Genomic DNA, 11,891 nt, shown 5'->3' with positions numbered 1-11,891 from the left:
GGTGCTTAGGCGAAGCCCTGCGACAGTAGAACATCAAGATCGTCACCACGCCGTCGTGCTGATGGAACTCTTCCCCAACATTCTGCTGGATCGGTGTCCGGGGATCGTCATCAAGCTGAACGTGCGCTAGAACTCGGAGGTGCCATAGTTTCGGTGCTTGATCGGTCGGGCCGTGAAGACGTACGACTACATCAACTGCGTTGTGCTAATGCTTCCGCTTTCGGTCTACGAGGGTACGTGGACAACACTCTCCCCTGTTGTTGCTATGCATCACCATGATCTTGCGTGTGCGTAGGAAATTTTTTGAAATTACTACATGATGAAGCTATGTACCTAGGGTAGGGTCATGGATCTGTCCAACATACCCTCCCCAAGGACATCTATATAAAAAATCAGAAGCAGTCGAAGAGAAACCATCATCCACTCGACCGTGGAGATGTGCTCACTCGACCACCTTGAAGACACACGACCAACAGAAGATGAGAAACCCTCCACTCTGCAACGGTCAGGACTTAAACCATAGCATTATGGGCATTTATAATACTTTACTGTAGACATTACCAGTAACGCCCCTGCTTTATGAGCATTGAACCTTGTGTAATGGAGGGGAGCTGGGGTCCTGGCGCACTCTATATAAGCCACCCCCCACCTCTGGGACAAGGGTCCTCACTTTCTGTAAATCACACACATATATTCAGTCGACCGCCTCTGGGCTCTGAGACGTAGGGCTGTTACTTCCTCCGAGAAGGGCCTGAACTCGTAAACTCATGTGTACAACTCCTCCATAGCTAGGATCTTGCCTCTACATTCCTACCCCCCTATTCTACTGTCAGTCTTAGGACCACGACAGTTCGCGCCCACCGTGGGGCAGGTGTCTTAGCGACTTGTTGGAGAAGTTGCGATTTTTCCGATCCCCTTCATCATGGTTTCAGGCGGAGGTCTGGCTGAGGGCCGCGAGATCTGTCTCGGCGCGCTCGTGTTTGTCGCCGACGACTCCGCTTGGCTTCAAGAGGCACCACTCGATGCCGACGCGCTCCCCGCCTGCGGGGCGACGCACTTTCGCGCGTGCGTCCACGGCGTCCTCCTGCGGCAACCGTCGACCCAGTACCAGTCGACTCCAACAGCCTTCCCCCTCCCTGCGACCCGCCGGAGCAAACGCACCGATCGGTCGAGGCTTCAACGGTGGGTGAAGCATGCGGTGGCCCGCCAGTCGGCCACCCCTCAAACGAATCTCTCTATGGCCTGTTCAATCTGTCGACTGGCTCCATAGAGACCGCATCCGAGTGTGATAGCAACGACCCAGTGGCGGAAGTCCTGATAGTCAATGCACCACGTAGTCCTCCTGGCTTCAATCGTGAAGACGGAGGTGTCGGGAACGGCGATCCGTCGCGCGTTCATGAGGAGTACCGCCCCGAAGCCCTCTCCTCGCAGCAGAGGGAGGAACTTCGTCGCTGGAACATGGATGCCCTGCATACTCCTATAGTTGGAGAGACCCCTGAGGCCCAGGCCTTGGAGCAGGCACGCTTGGCCAACCTGGCTGAGCGCACTCGACTGGAGAACCTCCATCGCGCACTCGACGATCACGCTCAACAACGTGCTCCTGAGTCCAGTCGGCGCCAGCTTTTTCCACCTCCGACTCATGTATATCGAACCCCCATCCAGAATCTAGCAGCTGCTGCCTGGATAGCAGAGTCGGTCCAACCTTCCCAATCAGAAGCTGGTCGAGGTCTGGTGCAGATCAGACCCTTGCTCTGGGTAGCAGGGGAGCAGAATACAGTAGTATCTCAGTCGCGGAATAGGATCCATAGCAGGTCTGTGGTTGCAGACATAGTTCAGTCGGCCCATAGTCCGAGATCGCCCCCGAGGCGTGAGGGACGTGGAGATCGACATGATCAGTACAGAAACCGAGAGCAGTATGATAATCGTGCAAATCATGATGATCGCCATCGAGTGCCCACGCCTCCTCCAAGGAGTGGGTCATACGTGCCTCAGCCACATGAAGACAGACGCCCTCAGATGATGGAAGAGATATTCCAATCGACCCTAGGGAGCCAGGCTTTGACGCGAGATCTATTCTCGTGCATTGCTTGGTCGACAGAAACAGAGCTCACCGAGAGGGCCATGGCAGAGATCCGCAAACCAGCAATAGGGTGCATGTTTCCGGCCCAGAGTGCTTCAGCAGAGCTATCAGAGCTACGATGATTCCCCCCAACTTCAGGTTGGCGACTGGAGTCAGTAAGTTCACCGGAGAGTCCAAGCCTGACACTTGGCTTGAAGACTACCGAGTGGCTGTCCAGATTAGCGGCGGCAATGATGAAGTGGCCATGAAACACCTTCCTCTGATGTTGGAGGGCTCGGCTAGAGCATGGATAAATCAGTTGGCGCCTGGCAGCATCTATATTTGGGAAGATCTCGCCTGAGTGTTTGTCAGAACATTTGAGGGTACTTGCAAACGTCCGGCAGGTTTGACAGAATTGCATTGTTGCGTCCAGAAACCGAATGAAACTTTGAGGGATTATATCCAGAGATGGATCACCCTACACCACACGGTAGAAGATGTGTCTGATCATCAGGCAATTTGTGCTTTCAAGGAAGGTGTCAGGTATCGAGAGTTGAATCTGAAATTCGGTCGGACAGGAAACATGACTCTGACTCGGATGATGGAAATTGCCACCAAGTATGCCAATGGTGAAGAGGAAGAGAGACTACGGAGTGGCAAGCACAAAGCAGTCGCCCACGAAGCCGAGGGAGGAAACTCCAGTCGGAAACAGAAGCGCAAGGCCGAGCCGGTGCTCCTAGTGAAGCCTTGGCTGTGGTTCAAGGAAAGTTCAAGGGGAAGCCCAAGGGGCCGTGGAACCCCAAGAAAGTACAAGATCAAGATGGAAATGATGTGTTGGATCTATCGTGCCATATCCACACCAAAAAAGATGAAGAAGGTAATTTCATTTACCCGAAGCACACCACTCGGTAGTGTAGACTCCTAATCCAGCAGTTCCGAGAGAAATAGCCCAAGGAAAAGGAGAAGGAGGCAGACAAGGCTGAGGATGAGGGAGAGGATGACGATGGTTATCCCCACGTGAATTCCACTCTGATGATTTTTGCTGATGTCGAGAGCAAAAGTCGATTGAAAGTCATCAACAGGGAAGTGAACATGGTCGCTCCAGCGACACCCAGTTACTTGAAGTGGTCGCAGACTACCATTACATTCGACCAGTCTGATCATCCGGCGCACATTGCCACCCCTGGGAGGCAGGCACTGGTGGTCGACCCGGTGGTCGAAGGCACTTGACTGACAAAGGTCCTGATGGACGGTGGCAGTGGCTTGAACATTCTGTATGCAGAAACATTGAAAGGAATGGGCATTCCGATGTCCAGACTCAGCAAAAGCCATATGAGTTTCCATGGTGTCATTCCAGGCAAGAAGGCTGCATCCCTCGGTCAAATTGCACTGGACGTGGTTTTCGGTGATTCCAAAAATTACCGCCAAGAAAAGTTGACGTTTGAAGTTGTGGATTTCCAAAGTGCTTATCATGCAATTCTAGGCAGGCCAGCTTATGCATGATTTATGTCTCGACCATGTTACGTGTACCTCAAACTGAAGATGCCTAGTCCCAGAGGAGTGATCACTATCTCTGGTAATTAGAAGAGGGTAGAAGAGTGCTTCCAGAAGGGCTCAAAGATCGCCGATGCGCAGATGGCCGTGGTAGAATTGCAGGAACACCAGAAAAATGTAGATCCGAGTGACTTGCTGCGTGCCAAGAAGCCAGCCACAGATTCGGTGTTCCAGTCGTCTGGTGAAATGAAGTCGATTCACATTCACCCGACGGATCCCAATGCAGCTCCGACTCACATTTCAACCACATTCGACTCCAAATAGGAAGAAGCGCTCATCCAGTTCCTCCGTGAGACCTGGGACATCTTTGCATGGAAGCCCTCTGACATGCCAGGTGTTCCCAGGGGACTGGCTGAGCATCATTTGCGAGTCGACCCAAAAGTGAAACCTGTCACATCCCTAGCTTCAGGCATTGCTCTAGGTTAGCTTCATGTGTGCATCATGTCTATATTTTTGAAACTTGAACTGAGGAATATGGGAAGCCTCAAAACCCTAAATAAAAGAGGGGCAAGAAACCCTAGAAATCTTATTCATTGCTCCAAAAGGCTCTTCTTAAATGTTTGATAATTTTTGGTAAGGGTTCTGGTCCCAACCAAAATATTGAACATTTTTAAGGATTTATTTTTTGGGACTTTGAATTTAAATCATTAGCTATTTGAATTTGAATTATATTCATATAATTAGAATATAATTTCAAATATCCCTGAAATATTTTATAAGCTTTTGGAAAAGTCCATCTAGCAATATAAAATATTCAGTGGAGTTTTTGGCATTGTTTGAATCATTTTTAAATTCAAAACAGTGGCAAAAGAATTAAATAAAAACAAAACAGAACAGAAAAATATAACACAGAATTTACCTGGACCTTACCTGGCAACCCACCCACGCGGCCCGCTACTGTGCAGCCCAGCAGAAGCCGGCCCAGCCCACCACTGCAGCCCTCTGTCGTCTTCCTCCCCTCGCCCCGAAGTTGCTGCGTGCTCGCACGCGCACGGCCGCGCGGCCACCTCCTGCTTGCCGACGAGCTTCTGGCCGCGTGGACGACCTCCGCAGGCCGTCCCGATCCCCCTGACCCCCCTCACTCTCCCGTGCACTTCTTCCCTCTCTCCCTGCTTCGCCTTCCTCGCCCCTCTCCCGAAGCAGAGCGCAGCCGTCGACGCCGTTCGCCGTAGCTGCAGCCACCGCCCTTCCCCCGCTCCCCCGACTAGCCCAGAGGCTCCGCCTCGACCCCCTCCTTCCTCCCCACCGACCCACGGCCCTCCGGAAGCCCTGCAACGCCGCCACCATCGCCGTTCCGTCGCCGGCCACCGAAGCTCACCGCCGTCGATTCGCCGCCTCCGACGCCTCCCCGAGCTCCCCGAGGCCACCGTCGCAACCCCCGTGAGCTCCTCCGTCGTTTCCCCCTCCCCGCTTAGTCGCGCTCGCCCTCTAGCTGTCGTCTCCACTATGGCCGAACCTTCGCCGCCGCCGCACTCGTCGCCGGTGATGCTCCGGTGACCATTTGGTCCCGGGCATGCGCCCAACGCGCTCCCCGCATCGCGTGGAGCCTCCGTGGCACTTCGCCGCGCTTGTTTGCGCACCGCAGGCCCATCCCCACTTGCACCCGAGCTTCGGCCGCCGCCGAGCTCGTCGCCGGCACCACTTCCCGGCCGCGCCACCACCACAGTTGGATGCGGACGAGCGTCCGCATCCCGAAGCTGTGCTCCGCGCGCCAAACCGAGCCCTGTGGGCAAAACCCGAGGCTCGCCACCGCGGCTGGCCTCGCCGGCGTCAAGCCGCCGGTGGGGTTGACCCATGTTGACCACGGCAGGACCCTCCCCTATGTCCATGACAGGTGGGGCCGGCCTGTTAGTTAGGTTAGGATTAGTGTTAACTAAAATTTAGTTAGACTAATTACACTGACATGCATGGCCCACAGGTCAGTTTGACCTGGACGGCGCCCGTTGACTTGCTGACGTCACTGTGAAGTCATGCTGACGCAGTAAATTCATTTCTGGATTTATTATTATTCAGAAATTCCAGAAAATTGTATAAACTTCAATAATTCATAGAAAATTAACCGTAACTCCAAATTAAATAATTTATATATGAAAAATTATCAGAAAAATTCAAGGAATCCATCTGTACCATTTTCATGCATGTTAGAACAACTTATAGCTGCTGTTTAGCACAAATCAATTAAAGGGCATTTATTTAATCACATATGGAGCTTGAATTTGAATTTTATATTCAAACCAACTTCATTTAATTTGTTGCTAGTTGCATTAGCCCAACACACATTCATTTTGCCATGTCATGATCATGCATCATATTGTGCATTGCATTGATTGTGTTCCCTTCTGTGTTGCCGGTATTTGTCCCCTCTCGATAGACGTGATACCGATGATGTGATCGTTGACACTGATGAAGACTCAATGTTATCTTCAGAAGTGCCAGGCAAGCAAAACCCCCTTGTTCATTCCGATAAAATCCCACTCTCTCGCTCCTGCTCTCTTTTACTGCATTAGGACAACAACGACATATTTGTTACTTGCTGCGGTAGCTGAACCCCTTTATCCTTTGCATGACCTGTCATTGCCACAGTAAATAGATGAAACCCACTAGCATGAGTAGGAGTTGTTTGAGCCCTGATGTGCCTACTCATTCATGCTTGTTTGTCATGCCTGCTACTGCTTAGAGTTGAGTCAGGTCTGATTCATCGGGGATGAATCAGAGGCAGGTGAACATGTCCTACTGTGTGTGAGCTAAGTGTGTGAACACGATTTGGTAAAAGGTGTCGGTGAGAGGCCATGTAGGAGTACATGGTGGGTTGTCTCATTGAAGCCGTCCTCAGGAACTGAGTTCTGTGTTTGTGATCCATGATTCAGCTACTACCATACATTGGGCCCTGAAATATGACCCCGCTCGACTTCTTATTCACCCTTGTCCTCTGTCCAGGAGTTGCAAGTAGTTTCTGGTGTTTGTAGTATGCTGGAGGCCGTGGACAACGCTGACCGTAGGGGTGGGCTGTGATGCGGTAGGCACGTGGCCGGGTATACCGGGCGCCCGTTTGGTGTCACGGAACCCTGTTCACATCGTTTGGGGCTGTGAGCGAAACTCCGGCCGGATCTCCTCATGGATGGAACCCGAATAGGCGATAAACCTGGACTAGAGACTTAGGTGTTTAGGTAGGTCGTGGTCTACACCCACGTCGGCTTTCGCTTGAAGTCTGCCGAGCACATGTCGTGTGCAGACGCTAAGTGGTGGAAACATGTATGAAGAAGTACACCCCTGCAGGGTTAACATCATCTATTCGAATAGTCGTGTCCGCGGTAAAGGACTTCTGGGTTGCTTATATCAGTTCATAGACAAGTGAAAGTGGATACTTTAAAATGCGCAAGATAAGCGTGAGTGCTATGGATGGCGTTCTCGTAGGGAGACGGGAGCGGATCCATAGTGGTGTATTGATATGGTGAATATGTGGACTCGTGTGCGCCACCTCAAAAGAGTTACTTGCAGTCATAGTTCAGGATAGCCACCGAGTCAAAGCTGGCTTGCTGCAGTTAAACCCCACCATCCCTTTGTTGAAAATGATGCATATGTAGTTAGTTCTGATGTAAGTCTTGCTGGGTACATTTGTACTCACGTTTGCCTATTTTATGTTTTTGCAGAGAGACTTCAGTCTCACTAGTAGTTCCACGTGGACTTCGATGTTTAGCTTGTTACCTCAGCTACGATCTTGTGCCCTCGGCAGGATCTGATAGATAGTCAGGCTTCTCAGCCTTTTTCATTTATAGATGTCTGTACCCAGACATGATAGCTTCCGCTTGTGCTTTGACTTGTATGCTCTGAGTGTTGGGTCATGAGACCCCTGTTTGTAATATCTCGCTCCTCGGAGCCTATTGAATAGACTTCTTGAGTCGTAGAGTCATATTGTGATGCCATGTTGTATTGCACATATCGAGCATATTGTGTGTATGCTACTGAAATGCTTGGTATGTGTGGGATCTGACCATCTAGTTGTTTATCTTTGGTAGCCTCTCTTACCGGGAAATGTCTCCTAGTGTTTCCACCGAGCCATGGTAGCTCGCTACTGCTCTGGAACACTTAGGCTAGCCGGCATGTGTCCTTCTTCGTTCCTGTGTCTGTCCCTTCGGGGAAATGTCACGCTTTGAGTACCGGAGTCCTGTTAGCCCGCTACAGCCCGGTTTACCGGAGTCCTGCTAGCCCAGTGCTACAGCCCGGACCCACTTGCTGATGACCGACACGTTCGAAGCTGGGTCATGGATGCCTGTCCCTGTAAGTCTGTGCCACTTTGGGTTTACGACTAGCCATGTCAGCCCGGGCTCCTTATCATATGGATGCTAGCGACACTGTCATATACGTGTGCCAAAAGGCGCAAACGGTCCCGGGCAAAGGTAAGGCGACACCCGTGGGAATACCGTGCGTGAGGCCGCAAAGTGATATGAGGTGTTACATGCTAGATCGATGTGGCATTGAGTCGGGGTCCTGACAGCATTGGTATCAGAGCTTGACTGCCTGTAGGATTACCAAGCCAAACTGGTCGAAGTTGAGTCTAGAAATTCTTTAGTTATATAAGGGAATTGATTGTGGGATGGAACGTAAGGCTCTTTTTACTCCTTATACCTCATGGCCTTCTGATCTGAGTCATCATCTTCTCTTCTACGGGGATTAAGAACTAGGCTATCTCTTCTTCCCATCAGGATCACGTGTTACTAATCCGTAGACTTATAAGATTGTTGGATTTAAGCTTGAGTTCAGTTCCTACTACCTCCATATGTTAATTGTTGATCTCGAAACCTTGATATTGTGCTTCTGAGTGGTTATGCCACCATTTTTGTGAATGTCTCAAGTCTTTTCTGAGCATTTACAGCCGTTATGCTGTCCGAGTCATTCCAGGTTTCTAAATAGTCTGATGCATTTGCAAAATCCTTTCCCTCTAGTTTCGATGCTCCTTTATGCCAGCTCAATCACACTAATTGTTGAGTTGAGGTATTCTACTGCCTCGACCTTTATGTTGGAATAATTATTATGACCCTAGGTGTCTCAGGGGATCATCTAGTAATTTAGCCATGATTTGTGTTCCCAGTGTGATGATTCTGGCCATCATTCTCGAAAGCATCCCGTGATGCTACTTAGTAATAGGTATTCTGTTCCTGGGTTCTTGAACCCGAGATTCACTCTACTTACTTCATGTTGATAGTGTTTGCTAGTTCCTTCAGGATATTAGTAACTTTGCGATAGTCCTCGAGGTCCGTGGTATTTCCTTCTTTCAAATACTATGAACCGCTTATGGCAGATGTTTATTGGATCAAAAGATCACAATTAGAGTACTCTTGAGGAGTTCTCCATTCATAAATCGTGACTCTGCCAGTTCTACCTTTCTGCATGGGTTATCCGGAAGAAATATGTTGAACTTGGTTCGACATACTAATCTATGCATCCACAACTCAGAAAGTTATATGTTCCTTTGAGTTGTTCTCTTTAGTTGCATTCTGACCCTCGTCTATCAATCGATAGTCAAGAGTATGCGTGCGTTCGTTCATCGATGCCTATGACTCTTGTGGTCTGTCAAGCCATTCTATTCCGGAATGACTAGGAGAAACAAACTCCAGTACCTCCTCCATATTTAGGATTGGGTCAAAGTAGTTGTGTTCCGCAGATCAAGTTACAATTCAGCTTCTGGTCTGCTCTACCCTGAAGTATTACCTTCTTTATGACAGGAATTTCCTGAGAATTGCACCACCTTTTGTGAATTCTTGACATAGTGATACTTCTCGCCATCCTTTTTCATTCCTCGGTTCCGTGTTGTTGCAGCCGGAGTGCCGACAAGTGAATCATGGTGTGTGAAATCAATACTCCCAGCAACCTCGTTGCTTGGTAGCTAAAGGATAATAATTTCATTTTTAGCGTGTTGGTTTTTGAATCATCCTTCTAAGACTGATCGTGCTACCTAGTCCTTATTTCGGTGCACCCCTCGATTGATGAGTTAGGATCTTGTCAAGTCCTCACTCATTTGATCATATCGTCTTGCCCTCAAAAGCGAGATTGTTCTCGAGCTTAGTAACATATCGGTGGTTCGTGATTTTCCGAAGATCTTCTCGGAAGTATCACCAGGTCGTCACCTGACCGTTATGTTAAGCCCGTGATCAAGTTGGTTTCTTATGAACCACCTTCTTTCCAAGAATCGGTGTTAGATATCCCTGAGCTAGTTGGTTAAGCTGGACAACAACTTGGAGAGTTGGAAGATAAAAGCTTGTCTGACTTAGTTCGTTCCAAAGGGATATTCTTGTGTAGTGTGTGTTGAAGAAAGATGATATCTTCATCGATTGGTCCCTGTGATCAGTTGTTGGACCTATTGTCTTACCCCATCTATAATTTGAGTATGGGCTATCATCCAATCAGACCAGAACCAACGATATTCGTAATGTTGTCTTACTCGTGGTTGATCCCTCGAGCATACACCATTATATCTTTTGGGTCTGACCAATGCTAACACTTGTTCTCTTAACTATGGAATTCCTTTTAAAGGGAAACCCGGAAGAATTGTTGTTGAGCCCATTGACAACATCCTTATCTCCTCCATGATTTTGTTGAACATTAAGCTAGTGTTGGAAACTTTTGAAAGCATTTCTTCATGCTAACTCATGAAGTATTTGTTTGATGAAAGGAGTGACTTCCTCTTATACACGTGCATTTGGTGAAAGTTGCCGCCGTGGATTTGAGAAAGTTAGTTTTGCTTCCTCTGGAATCATCCCAAGTCAGTCATGCATACGTGCGAAGTATTCTGTGGTCTGGAGACTTGCAACCGTCATTCCATATGTGTTCCGAGCACACCAAGCCACTGATTGAGTTGTTCAAAGATAGAGGAGTCTGTCCAAGGTGAACTCTTTGGACTTCCACGCGTGGAGACTTCGATGTCATTCATGATGGTTCCCCACCTGAACTCGGTAGTGTTTTATTATAAGACTACCACGTGGTCATGCTTGTCTGGGACAACGTGTTCACATGTTTGTAGCAGAACCAGCTCATGTTTTGGAGCTTGCTATCGTAGTTCATCTCCCGAGAATCCCGCAACGTCATCTCGTCGATTTGTGTTGCAAACTTTCATTTTTCTTCCTAAGACTCGATGAGCCTGGAATATCCTAAGACCAACCAGAGCTGAATCTCAGGCAGATATGATGGTTGGAACATTTCCCTAAGAACTATAATATTGGTCTCTCGATAACCGGTAAGGTGGATGTCGTGGCCAACACACCTATCCGGTAGACCTATTATTTTAGTATCTTGTTTGAGGAAGTTGGCCACCCCCCCCATAGGGATTTCGTAGGATTTACTCCCTAGTTGCCCCTATGGATTTTTGTGTTCCCAAAGTCCGACCTTTTACTTGATGTTCTAGATACCAGACCATTTCTATGAATGGGTTACACTAGCACATCAAGGAGAACATTAGAAGCGGAGTGCTAAATGTCTCTCGGTCGATCATCCAGATTTTGTTCCTTGGCTTCGCTAAGGTGTAATCTGAGAAGGTGTTATCCTCCTTTGCATCTGCATCGTCCATCGCTATTCATCATGGTAGTATGTTGTGTTGCCAGGATCCTTGACACGGATGTTGGTAAAACCTTGATGATTGTGGAAATGCTCAAGTTCTTGAGAGCATGCACAAGCACTACGTGTTATCATCATCTCTAACTGGGATTCCTCTCAGTTTCCTCGGCAAATGCTATGACCTTTTCAAACGGTGAATTCACTCTCTTTTGTTGGGTTCTTCCCCAGTTACCAGAATCATTCCCAGCATTTGCATTTTGTTCCTAGCTTGCACCGTCAATGTGCCATTCTACCATGGGTCTCTTCCATTTCCGGTGATAAGCAAAATTCATCCATTACGTTGTCTTCAACAAGGTAATCCACATCATCCAAGTCCAAGTATGCCATTCTACCGACCCCGCCAATCGATTGCTGTGATTTGCCTTAGGCTGATATAGAGAGTCTTAACGATCTCTATATCAAAGGTAATTCTTTTTGCCACTTAAGATAATAATCTACGAATCACCCCCCTCCAGGATGTTTCGTCGTGGTATCATGGCAACTCAACTCCTCGCTACATGGACAATCGTTTACCACCTTTTTAAGTGTGGAATTGTTGTCCACCTAGTGAACCTTCGTCATCCGTTTCTTTCCACCCCTCTGGATGTGTATCCCGTGTCTCAACCCGAGAGATGGTTCTATGTCTCATTCCGTGAGTTAATCCTGAGTTGTTCGATCTTCGAGAAGATCG

This window comes from Triticum dicoccoides, chromosome 3A (genome assembly GCF_002162155.2).
Source record: "Triticum dicoccoides isolate Atlit2015 ecotype Zavitan chromosome 3A, WEW_v2.0, whole genome shotgun sequence".
Taxonomy (NCBI): domain Eukaryota; kingdom Viridiplantae; phylum Streptophyta; class Magnoliopsida; order Poales; family Poaceae; genus Triticum; species Triticum dicoccoides.
Note: the sequence above shows the minus strand (reverse complement) of the source record.